This window comes from Chionomys nivalis, chromosome 1, assembly GCF_950005125.1.
Source record: "Chionomys nivalis chromosome 1, mChiNiv1.1, whole genome shotgun sequence".
Classification (NCBI taxonomy): Eukaryota; Metazoa; Chordata; class Mammalia; order Rodentia; family Cricetidae; genus Chionomys; species Chionomys nivalis.
The window spans coordinates 34,921,182-34,940,560 of NC_080086.1; the positions used below are offsets into that span (position 1 = coordinate 34,921,182).

Genomic DNA, 19,379 nt, shown 5'->3' on the forward strand with positions numbered 1-19,379 from the left:
ATACTAAATAAGTATATTATTTACAAAATATCACTATCGCCTAGAAAATATCTCCCCTGGAAGAGTTAAACAGTGACACATTAAAACCTTTTAAAATGCAGGCATGCAGAGGCTGGCATGGGCGCTGGCCACACAGACCCAGTGGACAAACAAGTTAATGGGGCTTCCAGGCGACGCTGGCTCAGTAGACAGGGGCTGCACGTTTGAGCTTCTGCAAGAGTCCTGATGCTGGGACAGCTTGCTCAGTCGCTGTTGGAGGGAGGAACACGCCTGAGGCAGTGAGGTGTTTGGGATAGCTAGCAGGGCTGGGAAGGTAGTTCAGTCAGTAGTGTTGGCCTTGCACAGAAGAGGACCCAATTGCAACCCTCAGAACCCACAGTTAAAAGACAAAACAGCTGGTCACGGTGGGGGAGATTTGTAACTCCAGGGTCTCCAAAGGCAGAGACAGGCAGATCCCTGGGGCTCTCTGGCTTTGCCTACACGGTGGCGAGCTTCAGGCCAGTGAGAGATGAAGTCTAAAATAAGAAGAAGAGAAAAAAAAATGGTCAGGGGTGGTGGTGCATGACTTTAATTCCAGCACATTTGAAGCAGAGGGAGGCAGATCTCTGTGAGCTTTAGGTCAGCCATCCTGGTCTACACTACAAGTTCCAGTTCAGATAGCACCGGTGACACAGAAGAAGGGGAGGAAGAGGAGGAGGAAGAGAAGGAGGAGGAGGAAGGATTGGGGCGGGGAGCTGGCACTTAAAGAACAAAACTCAAGATTGACCCTCTGGCCTCCACAGACACACAGACACACACATGAACAGAAAAAGTCCAGAGCGGAAGGCTTGAAACATGTGGAAAATGACCCCTGGAGTCTGTACAACCTTTGACCTCTACAGTCTCACCTAACCCTGGAAAGTCAGTTACTGCCGCCCTCTTACAGACTCCCAGTCAGGGGAGTAGGAGCAGCACGGCCTCCTGAGAGCTGGACAGGATAGGGTACGACCCAGCCCGAGCCCTGACACCCCTCGCCTCCCCACAACTGTGTACAGCTCTTTCCCCAGCCCCACACACCTTGCTTGGATTTTGAGGAACATTCCAGCCTCAGGATAGCATTCTGTGCTGAAGAAGGTTTTGAAGAAGAAACTGGAGAGCATCAGTGTTTGCCACTTCCTGTAGGAGGAGTTCAGAAGGAGATCAGCGCCAGGCCTGCAAACACCCTCTCCAGGCCCGTCTCCCTACAGTCAATACCTCTGATCTCTAGGCTAACCTGCAGCCTGGGAGGCTGATGACAAAGCAGACCAAGGCCTTATCCTATTGCGCTTCTGGTGCGAATCTAAGGCAGCAGAGGAGGTGGGACCATGCCCAGGGCATGTGAGGAAGCAGAGGAGAAAGGAACATTTTTGGACAATGGTTTAGGGCTGCCTTTATAGAAAGGGAAACATCTGAGCTGGCCTTGATGGGTAAATATAAGTTCAATGGAATATTCCAGAAAGATGAAAAGAGCATGAGGCACCAGGTAGAAACCATGCTAGGGTTAGGGTCCTGCATCTGCGCGGATGAGTCTATAGCACGGTGGCAGAAAGCTGGTAAGTTCAGTAGAGGCCAGGATTCCAGGAAACTTGCGGGCTAAATCAAGGAGTCTGGGCTATTATGCCGGAGCAGGGAAGTGGCTTGTTCAGAGCATGGTCTTGAGAGGGTACTTTGGCCTCCACGTGTGGCAATCAACGGCGAGAGCAGGGTTAGCGTGTTATCACACAAAGGTCTAACCAGTACTAGGCATGGCCAGGGGCATGCGATATTCCAAAGCCGTGCCAGGACTGGGGCCTGGCACTCTCAAAGGACAGGAAGTTACCTGCTGTACCTCTAGTGTCTTCCACCCAGAGCTACCAGCTCAAGTCTCAGCCACCAAGAGGGGACACAGACTCGCCTTAACTCTCAGTCGCTTGAATTCCAGAACAGAAAAATGACCATTGCATAGCTGAGGGGTGCCATGGCAGTTGGCAGATATACCACCTTGGTCCTCAGATCCTTCCCAGGTCAGTGTCCGGAGCCTGAGGGAAAAGACATTCCTACAGTCGCGTCACAGCCTGGGAGGCCGGCAGGCCACTGCTGCCCGATGAGGTCACGGCAGAGAGGGGTCAGCCCAAGCTCTCTGGATAAAGGCAGGGCAGTCTCTAGACCCAGGCTGTGCTTCCAGGCTGTTGCTCAGGAAAGGTCAGGAAAGGGCGTGTGGTGCCGAGCGATCAGCACCTGGGCTCTTGCTTCATTCCCACTCTGCAGATGAGGAATCCGAGGTCCTAGGTAACTGCATGCATTGCGCACTTCAGTCCTGCGCTGTGCAGCCTCCCGCATCTGAGAATAGACTTGGATCAAGGCCACAGCAGGGCCCATTTTGCCAAGGAGGACAGATGAAGACACAGGTCCCCGGAGAGGGCCATGTTTCTCTCCTGAACAGGGCAAATGGCTTGCAAAACTCCTTGGTCTGAAGAGGGGCTTTTGCAATAGGCCTCTGAGACGAGGCATGGAGACCACAATGACCTGGGACTCATTCTTTTAAAAAAATATTTTTTTTTCCTTTTTTGACGAATAATACAGAACCCCGACCAGAAAGCCAGGGGTAGCTGTCCTGCCCTCAGCAGCACCTACTTCCTCCTGGCTCAGGAGAGAGGCCCGGGTGTGTGCCCCGAGCTGGCCCAGGTACCCCAGTTGTTTTATGGATGGGCCTAACGTGAGTCAATATGATGACGTTTCCTGTCAGAACTTTATTTCCCTGCATTGTTTGTGGAGTCTGTGTGGTTGAGCACGTACTCCAGATTGACTCCGAGTGTGTCGGTCTGGTGGACGGACACTCCTGAGGGTGGAGAGCATGGGCTGGGGGGCAGGCAGGGGTTATCCCTGTCCTTTAGGTGGCAGACAGAGGATGGTGACTCACAGGCTCCGCCTCATCTCCAGCCCGCGGAGAGTTGGTTCTCCAGCTGAAGAGCTTCTTTAGCCAGTCGTCTTCAGATGTGAAGATCATGTCTCTCTCTCTCTCTCTTTCACACACACACACACACACACACACACACACCACACACACACCACCGGCCACCTGGCCACGATGGCTGCCCCACCTAGAGTGTTCCTTCTCAATCTACCCAGAGGGCTGGTCCTCTCAGTTCCTTGTTGTTTGTAGCCGAGGAAGTCTGGAGAGGTGGCGTTGTCTGAGCATAGTTACAGAGACTAAAGCAGGGTCTTTAGAGCTAGTCAGTGTTGGGTTCAAATTCTAATCCTGCCTCTCATCAGTGGGTCAGTCACTTCAGCCTCAGTTGTTTCCACCACCAAATGGGTCAACAGTTTTCTCCCATGGACCCTTGACTGATCAGAAAACAGGTATGTAGCATGCGCAATGGAGGCATTTGTCGACTTCATCCATTCCTGTTTACTCTTCTTTATTGCCCCTCAAGACAGAGTTTCTTTGTGTAGCCCTGGCTGTCCTGGAACTCACTCCTTAGACCAGGATGGCCTTGAACTCACAGAGATCTGCCTGTCTCTGCCTCCCAAGTGCTGGGATTAAAGGTGTGCACCACCACCACCCAGTTCTTATTCACTCTTGATTTAAGTTGGAACTGGGGCATACGGGTAAGTACTGTCAGTGTGCCTGTCTCAGACCATCCCCTCCGAGACCTATTCATCAGAGCCACAGGGTTCCTAAAGGTTTTCGGACAGAGGAAATGGCCCTGGTGTAGATGAGACTGTCGGAATGAAGTCAGTAACTTAGTCAAGAGGTATAAAGGGAGGAAGAAGGAATGTGTTCATCCGGTTCTCCTTGGCTTCCATCTCTAGCCTGTCTACAGTTCCGTCTGCTCCCGCACCGTGAGCCCAGGCGTGTCCCATGCTTGGGGCCCCAGCTTACCTGGCATTGAGAACAACCCCCTGCTCTTGATTTAGACACTCTCATCTTCTGTCGTGGTGGAACTTTCCACTGGGTCGAGGAGGCAAGTTATTTTGATCTGCCCAGCATTTTTCTCCTTTTCTTGCAAAATCAGAGCCCATGTTTGGCTCGGGGGCCCACTCCTCAGCCTGTCATTAGTTGCTGTCCTCACAGGACTGTTAGGACAGGCACCCAATGAGTTTTGGCCAAGGGAAGGTCTCTGACTCACGCGACACCATCAGAGGCCCTTTCGGAATCTGTACCTCAAGGGAATAATGCAAGACTGGAGCCTTGTAAGCCTGTGTGGCTGCCCAAAGGGAGGGCCGGGTATACAGTTCAGTGGCAGGGTGCTTGCCTAGTACCTAGGCCCTGAGTTTGATTCCCTGTACGGCTAAAAAGAAAGGAAAAGGAAAAAGAAGCAAGAGGCAAGTCGCTACTAGACCTGGATGCTGTGCTTGATCCCACTGCCACCCCAAGGCCTGGCTTTGGTTACCCATCTTGTCACCTTCCCAGTGAATTATGCCCTCTGCTTAGCTGGCTGCTCCTTGCAAGTCCGGTGTTTGGAGCAACATCCAATGTGCCCGTACTTGCAGATACATTCCCTCTACGGTCTCAGGAGAGGTCCTGAGCCAAGCATCCACTCATTCACTCATTCATTCACTCATTCATTCACTCCCTCCCTGCTTTATATAGTCAACAGCCCGCTATCACACACCTGCTGGGGATCACTAGGTCAGCGCTGGAAGGAGCAGAGGATTAGTCGTGGACACACCTGCCACTTCCAGACTGTCTCAGGTAAAAAATTCACAGGGAGGGTTGGAGAGGTGGCCCAGGGGTTAAGAGCACTGGCTGCTCTTGTGGGAGACCTAGGTTTGGTTCCCAGAATCCACATCTGGCAGCTTATAACTACCTGTAACTCCAGCTCCAGGAGGTCGATACCCTCTTCTGGCCTCTCTCTCTCTCTCTCTCTCTCTCTCTCTCTCTCTCTCTCTCTCTCTCTCTCACACACACACACACACACACACACACACACGATAAAACAAAACAAAACAAAAAACTAAAAATTATTTTTGAGGACGGTGCACAGCTCTTCCTTTGGTCGTTCTCTCTTCCAGCAAGGACTTGAGAGCCTCCAGCTGTGAGGGAGCTGGGTAGGCCGTGCAAGGTGGGATATGAGCCTTAGTGGAATCTTCTGGTCTATGTTCTCAGCACCCTGGAAGGGCCAGCAGTGAGGCCATCCACCTTGGTGCAGCCACTGGGTTTTCAAGGATCCGTGGAGCCCGGGGGCTGAATGCTAGTGTTCCAAAGAGCATTCCTTTTGTTCTTTATAGCCTTATTGAAGTATAATTTACAGACCATAAAATTCCCTCATTGTGAGTGTACAGTCTACTAGAAAACACAGAATTGCACAGCTGTTGCCACAGTCCTGTCTTCGAAGGTCTCTGCATCCCACAGAGCTCCCTCCTGCCTGTTCGCAGCCAACTTGAGCGTGAAGCATTCTGGTGTTTAGGAAGTGAAGACAGAGCCCAGTGTGGTGGCGAATACCTTTAACCCCAGCACTCAGGAGGCAGAGGCAGGCAGAACTCTTTAGTCTGAGGCAGTCTACATAGTGAGTTCCAGATCATTCAGGGCTATACAGAGACTGTCTCAAAGGGAGAGAGAGAGAGAGAGAGGAGAGAGACAGAGAGACAGAGACAGAGAGAGACAGAGAGAGAGACAGAGAGAGAGACAGAGAGAGAGACAGAGACAGACAGAGACAGACAGAGAGATAGCAAGACAGAGAGGGTAAGGGTCTGTTCCTCAGTGAGAAAGCATGGTTCAGTGTGAGCAAAGCCCTAGGTCACACCCCTAGCAAATGAAAGCACAAGGGAAAATCAAAACTTGATAATCAGTGGTCTGTTCAAGCTTCCCACTTTAGATGGAAAAACTGAGTCTTGGAGAGAGAAGAGAAAGGGCACCTCTGACAATAAGGGGTCCACAGCACTGCTCCAACACTACCACAGTCTGACCCCACAGGCCAGATCACTGTCTTTCAAGACGGGCAGCACTAAGGAATAGTTAACAGTCTCAGAGCAAAGCGGAGTCCACTCCCAGGCTCTACCATGCATACGCTGTACGGCTACGGGCAAACTGCTTAATCTCCCTGGGTTTGCCTCAGTTTCTCTGAGGGCCAGTGTCATCCCCTCCACGGAGGAGAGTGTGTGGATTCCCCAAAGATCACCCACAGGAGTCGCAGCCGTACACAGCTCTGATTAACCGCCCGAGAAGGTTGGCTAATAACTGTCAGTTTCACCACAGCTGTGTCCAGATTTGTCCTCAGAAACTTGGAAGTGAAAGAGCAGCAATTAAAGAAACCCCGTCCAGGCCCCAGATGGAAATGTGGGTACAGAGACAGCTTTCTAAGAATGTGATGCAACGCCCCACCCTGGGGCCTCATCGCCCTGCTCTGTGGATGGAGCAACTGCCTGGAGCTTGCTTAAGGCGCCTGCGATGGCCGGCTGCTCCCTCCTCCCTGGCCCCAGCGTTTCCCAAGAGCCCACAACACACGCGTCTCCTCAGCAACCTGGGGGCTGCTTCCCCTCCTGTCCAGACAGGAGGAGTCTTGTGAGGTGGAGGCTCCCCTCCCACTCCACATCAACCGGGGCTTGATGAGGCCACACACCCAGAAAGGAAGGAAGGAAGGAAGGGACTTACCACGATGCACCTGCCTGTGTGCTGTCTTTGCCATTCTGTCCAAAGCTTGTTCACGTGGCTGCCATGACTCCAGATGACTATAAGATAAAATTTAGTAATGGTGCTGTGAGTTCTTCATCTGGAAGGAGTGCCCCCCAAACACCCCCAGGTGGACTAAGGCTCCTCCTTGCACAGAGAGGTCAGAGGTTATTGTGTCTGAGGAACACTCATGCCACGCATGTTCGAGAGCTCTGCTGCCTTCGCTGCCTGGCAGACTTGAATTCATGAACCGTTTGGAGACAGTTGCTAGGTCTTCACTGTAAGCAGAGAAGCTGCCTCCTTGGTGCACTGGGAACTCGGGCCATCGACAATACAGAAATAAAGCCAATACACCCCCAAGAGGTCCTAGTCTAGGGTCAGATCAAAGTCCTGTGGTAGCTGAGGTTTTGCTTTTCCTGAGGATGAGAGTCAAAGAGAGATGGGGAAACTGTGGGGGACTCTGGCCTTGGAGGAGGAGTGGGGTACGGACAGCTGAGCCAGGCTTTGTTTGGCTGGAATTTGGGGGGCAGGAGATGAGGCATGAGGCAGCTGAAGTTAGATGGGGAGGGTTTTGAAGAGTGGGACATTCTGACATTATCATGGAGGACATAGGAGCCCCCGAAGGTGCCTCAGTGTGGTTGTGATGTGGAAAAGGAGCACACAGCCTCACCTGGCTTACCCGTTATCCTGCTGGGGCCAGAGATGCTGAGTTCCCCCTTGCTGCCCTGGCTCAATTAGTACATCCTAGCAGGGGCTTCCACACTCTGCTGGTGGAGGTGGAATGTCGGGGTTAGATGGCTGTGTGGCTTTTAGAGAACTGCTTCTGCTCAGTCAGGACCGAGACAGGCACAGACCTGAACATGTAGCATGTTAATGCTCTCTGTTGTAATTTAGTTTCAGTTGCTATAATGGAATACCCAAAGCTTGATTGCTTATGAAGAACAGAAGGTTCTGGAGGCTGGAAGATGCAAGATCTAGGGGGTGAACCGGATGAGGGTTTGTGTTATGTCATAACATGATGGAGAATATCACTTGGAAAGGAGAGAGGTGGAGGGATGGGTAGAGGGAAAGGGAAAGGGGGGATGGGGGCAAGTTGATCTTTCTATCAGTAATAAACTCAATACCCTTGCTGGGGCAGAGCCCTCATGACCTAAATCACTTCTAAAGGACCCTGTGTGTGAACTGTCTCTGCTGACACATGAGCAAACATCTACTCACCCCAGATAGGACATCAGTGACAGACAAAAGCAATGGCTCCATTCAAGCCCAGTTTGGCAACCCCATGAGCTCATTGGGTTTACTTAAAGAAGCATAGGTGAGTCCCGAAAAACCGTATCACTGTGAAGTCTCCCCACAGCATAACTGACCATGTCTTTGTAGCTGCATAGATGGAACCTTCAGTGAACCTTCCCCTTCGATGTACCCTAATACCTCCTGAGACTACGGTCTCATCACCCATTCCTTCCGTGAGGGAATGACAATGGACCTGATTCTGAGGATGGCGAGTGGTCGCGGTTGCTCTGATGAAGATGGTAGTGACTGTTAGGCTCAGAGTACAGCGTTTACATCAGCCTCACCTTTCCACGCCACAGTCCTGGGATGGAGTTTGCAGTGCAGGGTCCTTTGGAGACACTTTCACACCACACGTCTCAACCCAGTGTGGATAGTAGTGGCTCAAGTTCCCCTCTGGGGACCCCAAGATCCTTCATCCTGTAGTGTAAGGTCTCAAAAGAGTTGGGCAAGGGTGACAGGAAGAGGGTCACCATGACTGGCAACTGAGGAGGGTGGAGAAGGGAGGGCATTATGAAGTTCTGTGGGCATCTCTGGTTCAGTGCGGGCTAATGTTCTTGACAGGAGAGTGTGTGCATTCTGATCTCTCTCTCTCTCTCTCTCTCTCTCTCTCTCTCATAAAATTGTACTAGGGATTGATCTTAGAGCCTTCTGCACGCTAGGTAGGCTTTCTATCACTCCTCTGTATCCCTGCTGTGTGTGTATTTACAGGTGTATGGTGTTCATCTATGTATGTGAACATGTGTGTAGAGGCCTGAGGTTGACGCCTGGTGTTTTAATCCATCACTTCTCACCCCTATGGTGAGGCAGGCTCTGCCCTCTCACTGAACTTAGAGCTCATGATGTCTGCTAGTCTGCCTAGCCAGCTTGTTCTGGGGGTTCTGTGAATGGGGATTACAGGAGGCTGCATGGCTTGCTCATTTTTCCCATGGTTTCTGGGGATCTAAATGTGTTCCTTCCACTTAGACAGCAAGCATTTTACACTGAGCTGTCTCTCAGTTCCCGCCCAGACCTTTAAACACTTTTTAAATGGTTCGAGACAGCGAGACAGGAACTCATTAATTTGGCGTTAGGAATTGGAATGCTCCTGTCTTCAGCTTCTGAGTCTAGTCTATAACACCAAACCTGGCAATTTCTGACTTGTTCTTTTTGTTTTGTTTTGTTTTGTTTTTGTTTTTCGAGACAGGGTTTCTCTGTGGCTTTGGAGCCTGTCCTGGAACTAGCTCTGTAGACCAGGCTGGTCTCGTACTCACAGAGATCCGCCTGCCTCTCCCGAGTGCTGGGATTAAAGGCGTGCGCCACCATCGCCCGGCTTTTTTTTTTTTTTTTTTTTTTCCAAGACAGGGTTTCTTTGTGGCTTTGGAGCCTGTCCTGGAACTAGCTCTGTAGACTAGGCTGGTCTCGAACTCACAGAGATTCACCTGCCTCTGCCTCCCAAGTGCTGGGATTAAAGGCGTGCGCCACCACCACCCGGCTGACTTGTTCTTAAGAATGTAAAAGGCCCACGAAAGTGGGAGAATTCTCCCCAGCATCCCCTTTGCTTCCATGGCGACAGAGGTGGGCTGCTCTAGGAGGCAGCTCAGAAATGGATGGCACAGAAAGCCTGGGGAGGAAGGATGGGATGGGCCTGGAAGTCACTGAGCTGCTGCTGGTGACACAGACCTGGGATAGACATTGGAGTCTGGGGACCCTGGAAAAGACCTGTTCCCTACTTGGGTGTGACCTTCAGGGACAAAACTCTGTCACTGAGTTGCCAGTGGCAGCCATGATCTAGTGCCAGGGGGAAGGGTCTTGAGACCCTCTTTCAGTGTCCTGATGCCTCACCCCAAATATATACCCACCTGAGCTAGAAGAAACACACACACACAGACACACAGGCACAGACACACACACGTACGCGAACACACACACACACATGTAGACATACACAGACACACACACAAACACAGACAGATGCACACACACAGACACAGACACACAAACACGTGCACACACACATAGACATAAACAGACACACACACATTTTTAAAGATAAGTTCTTTTTTTTTAATTGATTTTTATTGAGCTCTACATTTTTCTCTGCTCCCCTTTCTGCCTCTCCTCTCCCCGCTTCAACCCTTCCCCAAGGTCCCCATGCTCCCAATTTACTCAGAAGATCTTGTCTTTTTCTACTTTCTACTTCTCATGTAGATTAGATCTAGGTAAGTCTCTCTTAGTGTCCTCATGGTTGTCTAGGTTTTATGGGATTGTGGTTTGTAGGCTGGTTTTCTTTGCTTTATGTTTAGAAATCACCTGTGATCACCCAATCAGGAATTTTTCTTCCAGTTTCCTCTGCGGCACAGGCAAGGGGAAGTGCTAAAATAAATCATCCAGATAAAAATTTGAAATACATTAAGTTTTAAAAGAGTAATGCAAGATATTGCACTTTCTAAAATATATTGCCACCTCTATATTTATGTTGCTGATTTTAAGATTTCTCTTTTGTAATTCAAAGTACACAACAATTGGTTTTCCTTCAGCAAATAAATATCAGGCAGATAAGTGAAAAATGAGGTGTATATTCTGAAAGGAAGAATATTCTTAATTATGAGTGTGCATTTTGAAATAAATGTTTTATTAGACAAAAAATAAAAACCATCTATGAGTGAGTACATGTGATAATTGTCTTTCTGTGTCTGGGTTACCTCACTCAAAAAATGTTTTCTAGATCCATCCATTTTTCTGCAAAATTCAAGATGTCATTATTTTTTTCCTCTGTGTAGTACTCCATTGTGTAAATGAACCACATTTTCCTTATCCATTCTTCGGTCAAGGGGCATTTAGGTTTCCAGGTTCTGGTTATGACAAACGAAGCTGCTATGAACATAGTTGAGCACATGTCCTTGTGGCACAATTGAGCATCCTTTGGATATATACCCAAAAGTGGTATTACTGGGTCTTGAGGAAGGTTGTTTCCTAATTTTCTGGGAAATCACCACACTGACATCCAAAGGGGTTGTACCAGCTTGCATTCCCACCAGCAATGCAGAAGTGTTCCCCTTTCCCCACAACCTCTCCAGCATAAGTTGTCATCACTGTTTTTGATCTTGGCCATTCTTACAGTTGTAAGATGGAATCTCAGAGTTGTTTTGATTTGCATTTCTCTGATGACCAAGGATGTTGAACATTTCCTTAAGTGTCTTTCGGCGATTTTAGATTCCTCTGTTGAGAGTTCTCTGTTTAGGTCTGTACTCCATTTTTTTTATTGGATTATGTGTTCTTTTGGTGTCCAATTTCTTGACTTCTTTGTATATTTTAGAGATCAGACCTCTGTCTGATGTGGGGTTAGTGAAGATCTTTTCCCATTAAAGAAAAACTCTTAATGTGCTCATTTTTATGCTCGGGTGTTCTCTGATTGCATAGACACAGGCCTGAATGTGGAGGACGCGCTTGAGACCAGCCACAGCTGTGCACACTCATCCTGGCGGCTTCAGTGTGTGCTATGTCTAAAATAAGCAGGGATTTATTATTATTATTATTATTATTATTATTATTATTACTACTACTACTACTACTACTATGTAGCCCAGAAATCGTCTCATTGCTCGTCCCCCAGGTGTGTGCCCTTACACCTGGCTGAAAGCATTCTTAGCATAAAACATTTTAAGCCAGGTGTGGTGGTCCGCACGTGTAATTCTAACACGTGGGAGATGGAAGCCGGGGGATTCAGGAGTTCAAGGTCATCCTTGGCTGCATAGCAAGTTTGGAGCTATCCTGGTTTACATGAGACCCTGTCGCAAAAAGAAAACAAAACAGGAAAAGCTGAGTGTAAGAACTAAAGCATTTTCAGGGGATTGAGCAGGATTTCAAAAGAATCTTGGTTAAGATTATGTGTGTGTATCCACTTAGACAGAAAGGGTTGTGTTGGGGTGTCTTTTATGAAGGTGCCATCTCTGGGTGGTCAGGCTACAGGCTGCTCATTTCTAGTGCCCCTTTCCTCAGTTTGAAATGAAGAGCTGCAATGGACTCTCCTGACTTTTCCCCCTCCCTGTAATAAGATGAATTGTAAGGGAAGAGACAGAACCATTTTCTACAGGAGACGTGAGGAGTCACTGCCTCCCTTCCCAGTCCAAACAAGAAGGAGGTCCTCAGAACTAAGCAAAGGCCTGAGGATGACAGAATCACCCTGCAGCCAGTTCCAGTGTGGGCATGTGCATCAAACCTTGAATAAAAGGGCTTCTGTTTACGCACAAGGGTGCAGTTGGAAGGTTTGGTTCCTGGATGGGGTGCCTCAGGAACTGCTATCCTACAGGATGGGGGTGTTTCAGAGACCGCCATCCTACAGGACAGGGGTGTCTTAGCGACCGTCATTCTACAGCCATCATTGCATCTCTGCCGTGCTAGGCTGTGCAATTCAGAGATGAGTGTGGTAGCACTGGTGGACAGTATGTAAATGAGCTTCTTTGGACAGACCGGGGTTGGAATCCTAGTTCCACCTCTTCCTTGCTGTGCAGCTTTCAGCTAGTTACATCACTTCTCTGAGCTTTAGCTCAGCCCTCAGTAAGGAGGGTAGAGATGTGAGCACCTGGGCAGGAGCTGTCACCAGCCTCAGATGGGGTCATGCACAGACAAGCCCTGCCCCCATGCAGTGATGGCAGGTATAGATACCTCATAGAGGCCAGGCCCTATGTCCTCCTTTGGGCCTCTTATAGTAGCCCTACCTGGAGAGACAGACTCCTCGGAAGAGCATTCACAAGTCTGTTATCCTCACAGACTTGAGAAAGTGGTAATGGAAATAATAAACCAAGGGTGGCTTCTGTGAGGTGAGCACATTTACAATGGACTTTGACACCTCAAAGGGCATAGGCGAGGCTCCATGTTAGGCAGATGTATGGGTTTGGAAGACAGTGACTGGTGCAGTTTAGATCTGGTATGTTTCCAGAGGTCCTTGTGTTGAAGCTGGTCTCCAGGGCAGAGCTATTGGGAGATGATGGAACCTTTTTTTTCCCTTATGAGTTTCATTATGATATTTTATTTTGATTGAAAATTCAACAATACATTCTAGTTACAGTTCCCTCCTCAGGTCGTCCCAGATCCCTTCCCACTTTCCCACCCATCCAACTCCGTGCCTTCTTTCTCTCCCTTTAGAAAACAAATGGGCAAAACAAAACAAACAAACAAAAAAAACCCAACAACAATAACAAAAAAACAGAATCAAAAAATAAGAAAAGCATAAGAAACACGCAAAACAAAACCCATAAAAACACTAAATTGGAAACCATAATATACAAGCAAAAAAAATCTGTATAAAAAATGTCCAAATGAAGCAATATGAAACAAAACAAGTCTACAAAAATGCCGCTGGGTTGTTTTGTGTTGGCCATCCATTCTGGGCATGGGGCCTGCCCTCAAGTATGGTTTAAATTCCTAGTGAAACTTTGTTGTATAAGCTGATTCTTTTTCCTTTGCAAGCAGTTGTCGATTGGAGATAACTTCTTGATTAGGGATGGGAGATTGTATCCACTTCCCCCTCTCAGTGCTAGAATCCATCTGGCTTGAAGCTGCACAGGCTGTCGCAGTCTCTGTGAGTTCAGATGTCAGTCCTCCTGAGTCTGGAAGACAGTTTCCTTGACGTCATCCATCCCCTCTGGCTCTTACACCTTTCCGTTCCTCTTCAGCATAGTTCCCTGAGCCCTGAGGAGAGGGGTTAGATGAAGACGTCCCTTGAGTGCTCCAAAGTCTCTCTCTGCACCTCGTCCAGCTGTGGGTCTCTGAATTTGTTCCCATCTCCTGCAAGGGGAAGTGTCTCTGATGATGGCTCAGTGAGACACTGATATACATATACATATACATATACATATACATATACATATACATAGCAGTGTGCCGTTAGGAGTTATTTTATTGTTATGTTCCTTTAGCAGAACAATAGTATTTGGTTTTCCCTTAAGTCTACGGCCTATCTAGTCTCAGGTTTTGTTGTTGTTTTGTTTTCCAAGACAGAGTTTCTCTATATAAGAGCCCTTGCTGTCCTGAAACTCGCTTTGTCGGCCAGGCTGGCCTCAAACTCATAGAGATCTGCCTGCCTCTGCCTCCTGAATGCTGGGATTAAAGGCGTGCACCACCACTGCCCTGCCTAGTCTCAGGGTTTTGTCCACTTTTACAATGTCAGGCATTGGTTTCATTTTGTGGAGTAGACCTTAAATCCAAGCACATAGTAGTTGGTTGCTTGCACAATGTTTGTGCCATTATTACAGTAGTGTAACATGCAGGCAGGACACCATCATAGATCACAGGGTCTGTAGCTGGGCTGGTGCCTACCTTTCTCTTCTGGTAGCATGCAGAGTACCTTCCAGTACCATGAACACTAGTCAGAAGCGGTGAAGGCTATAGTTAGGCACCAGCTTGACTTCTCCATGTTCAACGAGATATATAGTGTTGTGTCAGTAAAAAGGCGTTACCACTAATTTGTGGGAAGCAATCAATAGCCTAGGCAGTGTCCTGAGTTGTTTAGGGGTTCCCATTGGGGCCCCTTTGGTCAACAACTCAGTTAGATGTAACCCATTTCAGGCCCTGGATGTTTCATTTGGTGGCAAAAGATGTTTAGTTGGGACATTATCTCCCTTGCTATTTGACAGTCCATTTGGATTTATTTAATATGTGTATATATTTGAAGACACTTCCACAGTAGTAGGTTTCTATATAGCCCCTCATATGGCCCTTAGTGTAAGTTATCCCTCCTGGTATTCTTTCCTTTATCCCCTTCTTCCTTCCTCTCTCCACTTGATCCTCCTGTCCTAGTCTTCCCAGTGCTTTTCTATAACTATATATTCTAGGGAAATGATGGAACTTTTTTTTCCAAATATTTATTTATTTATTATGTATATAATATTCTGTCTGTGTGTATGCCTTCAGGCCAGAAGAGGGCGCCAGACCTCTTTACAGATGGTTGTGAGCCACCATGTGGTTGCTGGGAATTGAACTCAGGACCTTTGGAAGAGCAGGCAATGCTCTTAACCACTGATCCATCTCTCCAGCCCCCATGATGGAACTTTTATGGGGTGGTTTAGTGGGAGAAAGTTTGGCCATTGGAGTTACGCCCATGGAAACTGAGATAGTTGATAATTGCCAACTGGACAGGACCTAGAATCACCATAGAGACACATCTGGGCAGATCTGTGAGAAATTACCTATATTAGGCTAATCACTCTAAATACGGGTGGCACCATCTCCTAGGCTGGGGTCCCAGAGTGAATAAAAGAAGAAGCTCACGAGTTGGGCCTCAGCGTTTGTCACTGCTCACTGACGGAGACGCAGAGGAGGTGGCTGCCTCACGCTCTGCTGCCATGCCTGCCCTGCCATGACGGACGCTAACCTCAAACTCGAGTCAAGAGAAAACTGTCTTCTCCTAAGATGCTTCTGTCAGGTATCCTGCCATAGCAATGAGTAAAATAACAAATCCTTAGGGGCGGTGGGATCTTAACCTCTCCTCCCTGCTCCCTTGGCTGCTGTGAGGCAAGTGTCACCTGATCCTTGCCCTTATGTTCTGCCCCGCCACAGCTGAAAAGCAAAGGGGGCAACCAAACAGAGGCTGCAACCCCCGAACCTGTGAGCCCAGATGAACCTTTCCTCCCTGTACAGTGATTACTCAGCTTTGTCATGGCAACGGAACACTGTACCGTGTTCTGTACCCATGAAAGCTGGAGACTCATTTGCGACGGTGGGTCTTATATGGAGCCACTGAATCCTGGTCTCTCAGGACAGCAGAAGTCTGAGTTGATTAAAATCACTAATAAGGGCCAGGGAGATAGTTCAGCTTCTTCAGACTTGCTCACAAGCACGAGGACCCGAGTTCAAGCCCCAGAACCCATGTAAAGGCCGCTGAGCATGTAGGATCCTTGGGGCTGGCTGGCCAACCAGTCTATAGGAACTGGTGCTCTCCAGGCCAGTGAGAGACCATGTGTCGAAGGAGGTGAGTGGCATTCCTGAAGATGGCATCTGAGGTTGTCCTCTGGTCTCTGAACATACCTACACATATATGCACCTGCACACATGTATATTGTCTTACATAGTAAAAAACCCGACCATCAGTATGCCAATTAACCGATTGCATTTGTGTGTGAGGTGTATGTGTATTCCAAAAAAGTATCTGGGATATACATACGTATATATAAAAATATACTATATACATACATATACACGCACAAAGTTTTTTGTGGTTTTAAAAGTATTCTTGGGAAGACAACCATTTCTGGCACCTCCAACAGGGTCTCCAGGGGCAGCAATATGCTGACTGAATTCTCCTGGCAGCCTGCAGCCCTGTGGCTCTTGTACCTCCTCCAGGTATGAGGAAATGATTCACTCAGGTCAAGGGCAGGTCAAAGGACTTGACTGAAGCCATTAGGCTGCCAATTGGGTAGGACAGGGCATGAGACTGTAGGCTTGACTGGGTAGACCATTTGTCCCCTGGGCCTAGCTGAGAACCTGGAGGGGCTATGATAAGGACCGTGGGGTGAGTGCAATCTGATGATCCCACTCTGTTCCATCCCATCGTCTCAGGAGCCACTATGGAGGAAGTCTTGAACTCTTAGCTCTTCACTTAGTAACCTGAGGTCTTGGCTTGTCATTCCCTGTGCCTGGCCTCGATTCCTCAGCTGTAAGAGGACGTGATGATATCTCATGCATCCTGGGAATGCTGGGAATATGGGAAAGCCTGTGTGCCCATTGAATCCTGTAGGTCCACTGCCATGTGCTGTGACTGCTTCTCCATGGACCAGGCTTGCTTTGTCTGTATCCAGGGAGCCCAGCATTGTTTACTGCAGCCTCTGACTGGCAAACCCTTGACCCAAACTGTTGCTCAATGCCGATCCTGGTCATATGAGCCTTTGCGCCAGAACTTGGGTCCCCTGAGTCCCTGTGGCCTGATCCTAAGACGCTGGGTTCTGTGCATGTGGCAATCATTGCTTCACATGGTGGCTGCTCTTCTTGCAATGGGTATGGAGCTGGCCAGGAGTTGGTGTCCATGTGCCCTGTGTCCCAGGCGGGTTGCTCTGCTAACGAATTGCTAAACACTGCCTGTGACCCTAGCACTATTCAGGGAGCTCAGGCCAAGATGGGATACACATACTTCTCAGGGTATGACATGGGTAGGGGCGTAGGACCTGTGATCTCTTTCATTTGGTGCCATTCTCTACTACGAAGGCCTGAGCTCCTGTCTAGGGTCCCCAAGTATAAGCCTGAGCCATGGGCAGCACTCTTCTCCCTTGCCCATAGGAACAGGAAGAGTCCACCTTAGACCCTGTCCAAAGTAGGTGCTGGGCATGCGACAATTTCCCTGGTGACCTTGGATCAATTTTTTTTCTTGCTCTGGAGTTCAGTTTCTCTACGCATGATGTCTGATGCCCTCTGGGGGCTTCTCCAGCTCTCAGAACCTCAGAGCTGGTCCCAAACTGGATAATCTTGGTGTCAGCTACTGGGAGAAAAAAAAAAAAAAACAGATACAGAACAAACAAAATGTCACTCAATTGAGGGCAAGCGACAAAGAGGCCTGTGACTTCCCATACCCAACTTCTAAGCATTAAGGAGGTTACTTCCTCTGTGGGGCCCTAATTGGGGTACGGTTGGGTCCCAATCTGTGATTAATGCCAAGGTTCAGTCACTGGAAGCTTTCTCGTTCAATTTCTTGATTAACTTTCAAATGTAATTCAAGCTCTTGAGGCGTAGGCATTGCCCCGTGCTGGCTCACAGTTAGTAGTAACCCAAGCCATCTGGGCACCCATACCTACCATCTATTCCACCTCTGAGAGGGGGTGGCCAACGTGCTGGGTGGCTTCTGCTATACGTGGTCCCGCACTGACCCCTCAGCAGGCAGGCTGGCCCCTGGAACCCTGAAGACCTGGAGGGGGTGGTAGACCCCTACTTCCTCCAAGCCTATGCCATAAACGTTTCGTTTATGGTTTGTTTGTTTTATGGCACTGGGGGCCAAGCCCAGAACTTCCTGCATGCCGGGAAAGCACTATACCACTGGGCTGCACCCCAGCTTGTGTTAGAGCTGTGTTAGAGCTGAGGAGGCCAGCTGCCAGACCAGGACACTCACGCAGCGGGTGTGGGGAAATTGCGATCCCCTGCTATTAGCCTTGGGTCCCAGTCTGTGAAGGCCACCATAAAACACCACAGTCTGGGTGGCTTAAACAACACAGACCACTTTTTTCTTTTTCTTGGTTCAAGAGGCCTGAAGACCAAGATCAAGACGCCAGCAGGGCTGGTTGCTGCGAGGGCTGTGGCTTGAGAATGGCTGGTTGGCTTCTAGCTGTGCTCTCCTTTGACCTTTCTCTGTGTGCATGCTTCTGTCCTCTCCTCTGGTAAGGACACATTCTTTCTGGATTGAGACCATCTTCCTGACCCCAGTTAACCTTGATTGCCTGCTTGAAGGTCCTACCTCCTGGTGCAATCACCCTGAGAAATAGGATTTCAACACGGGAATGTTAGGGGAGCACATGTCAGTCCATAGCGTCACGGGAGTGAGTGGTCTTGGAAGCAGACACCTTTAGATGCCGCCATCCCAACTCCTCAACTAACCTGCCCCCAACTCTCTGATCCTCAGACACTGTGAGGTAAAGGCTCTGTGGAGACTTCCCAGTGGATCTTTACCCAGGACGCCCGGAGATGAGGCTCGGCTAGGGGATGGATACTGATGCGGGCAGCATCCTCCACGGACAGAAACAAACTCTCCCAGTTCTGCTGCTTCACTTCCTCCAGCCCCCTGCTCCACTCACCCAGACCCTGTCTCAGGCTCTGTCTTCTGGGTCCTCATTCTAAGACCTACTGGAGGCTGGCAAGATGGCTCAGTGGCTAAAGGCACTTGCTACCAAGCCTGATGACCTGTGTTTGATCCTAGGGACATGTGTGGTGAAAGGAAAGAATTGACTGTCACAAGTTATCCTCCAATGTCCACACATATGCCATGGCACGTGAAGAACCATCCCAGCCCCCTAAAAACTCAAATCAATGTGTTTAAATTTTTTTGAAAATTTTTATTTATAATTTTTCATACAATGTATTTTAATCATATTTCCCTTCCTCCAATTTCTCCCCACCTCCCTACCCATCCAATGTCATATTCTCTCTCTCCATTTCTCTCAACCCCCCAAAATAAAATCAAAACAAACAAATAAAATAAGACAAAATTATCAAATGAAACAAAATGAAACAAAAAGATAACCCCTCAAAAAAAAACACACCCCAAAAGAAAACATGGGGGCCATTTGTGTTGGTCAACTGCTTCTGACCATGCGGCTTGTCCTGGAGAGTGGTTGATATATCAAGTGATACTTCTTTGGAGAAAATTGGTTTTCCCTTTGCCAACAGGTATTAGTTTCAAATAGTTTCTTGATTAGGGGCGGGACCCTGGTTCCACTTCCTCTTTCTGTGTTAGGCCCCTATCTACGGTGGACCTGTGTCGATCTTGCGTGTGCTGCCAGTCTCTATGAGTTCGTGTGTA

General features: G+C 48.7%; 1 long non-coding RNA gene across 1 annotated transcript; it reads right to left on the bottom strand.

Moving 5' to 3' along the window:
* Positions 1-282: 282 nt before the first annotated feature.
* Positions 283-4,013, bottom strand: LOC130885623 (uncharacterized). The gene is made up of 3 exons (XR_009058181.1): positions 3,881-4,013; positions 1,057-1,155; positions 283-515 (listed from the first exon to the last, which is right to left on the bottom strand). It is a non-coding gene; the product is annotated as an uncharacterized LOC130885623 (long non-coding RNA).
* Positions 4,014-19,379: the final 15,366 nt, after the last annotated feature.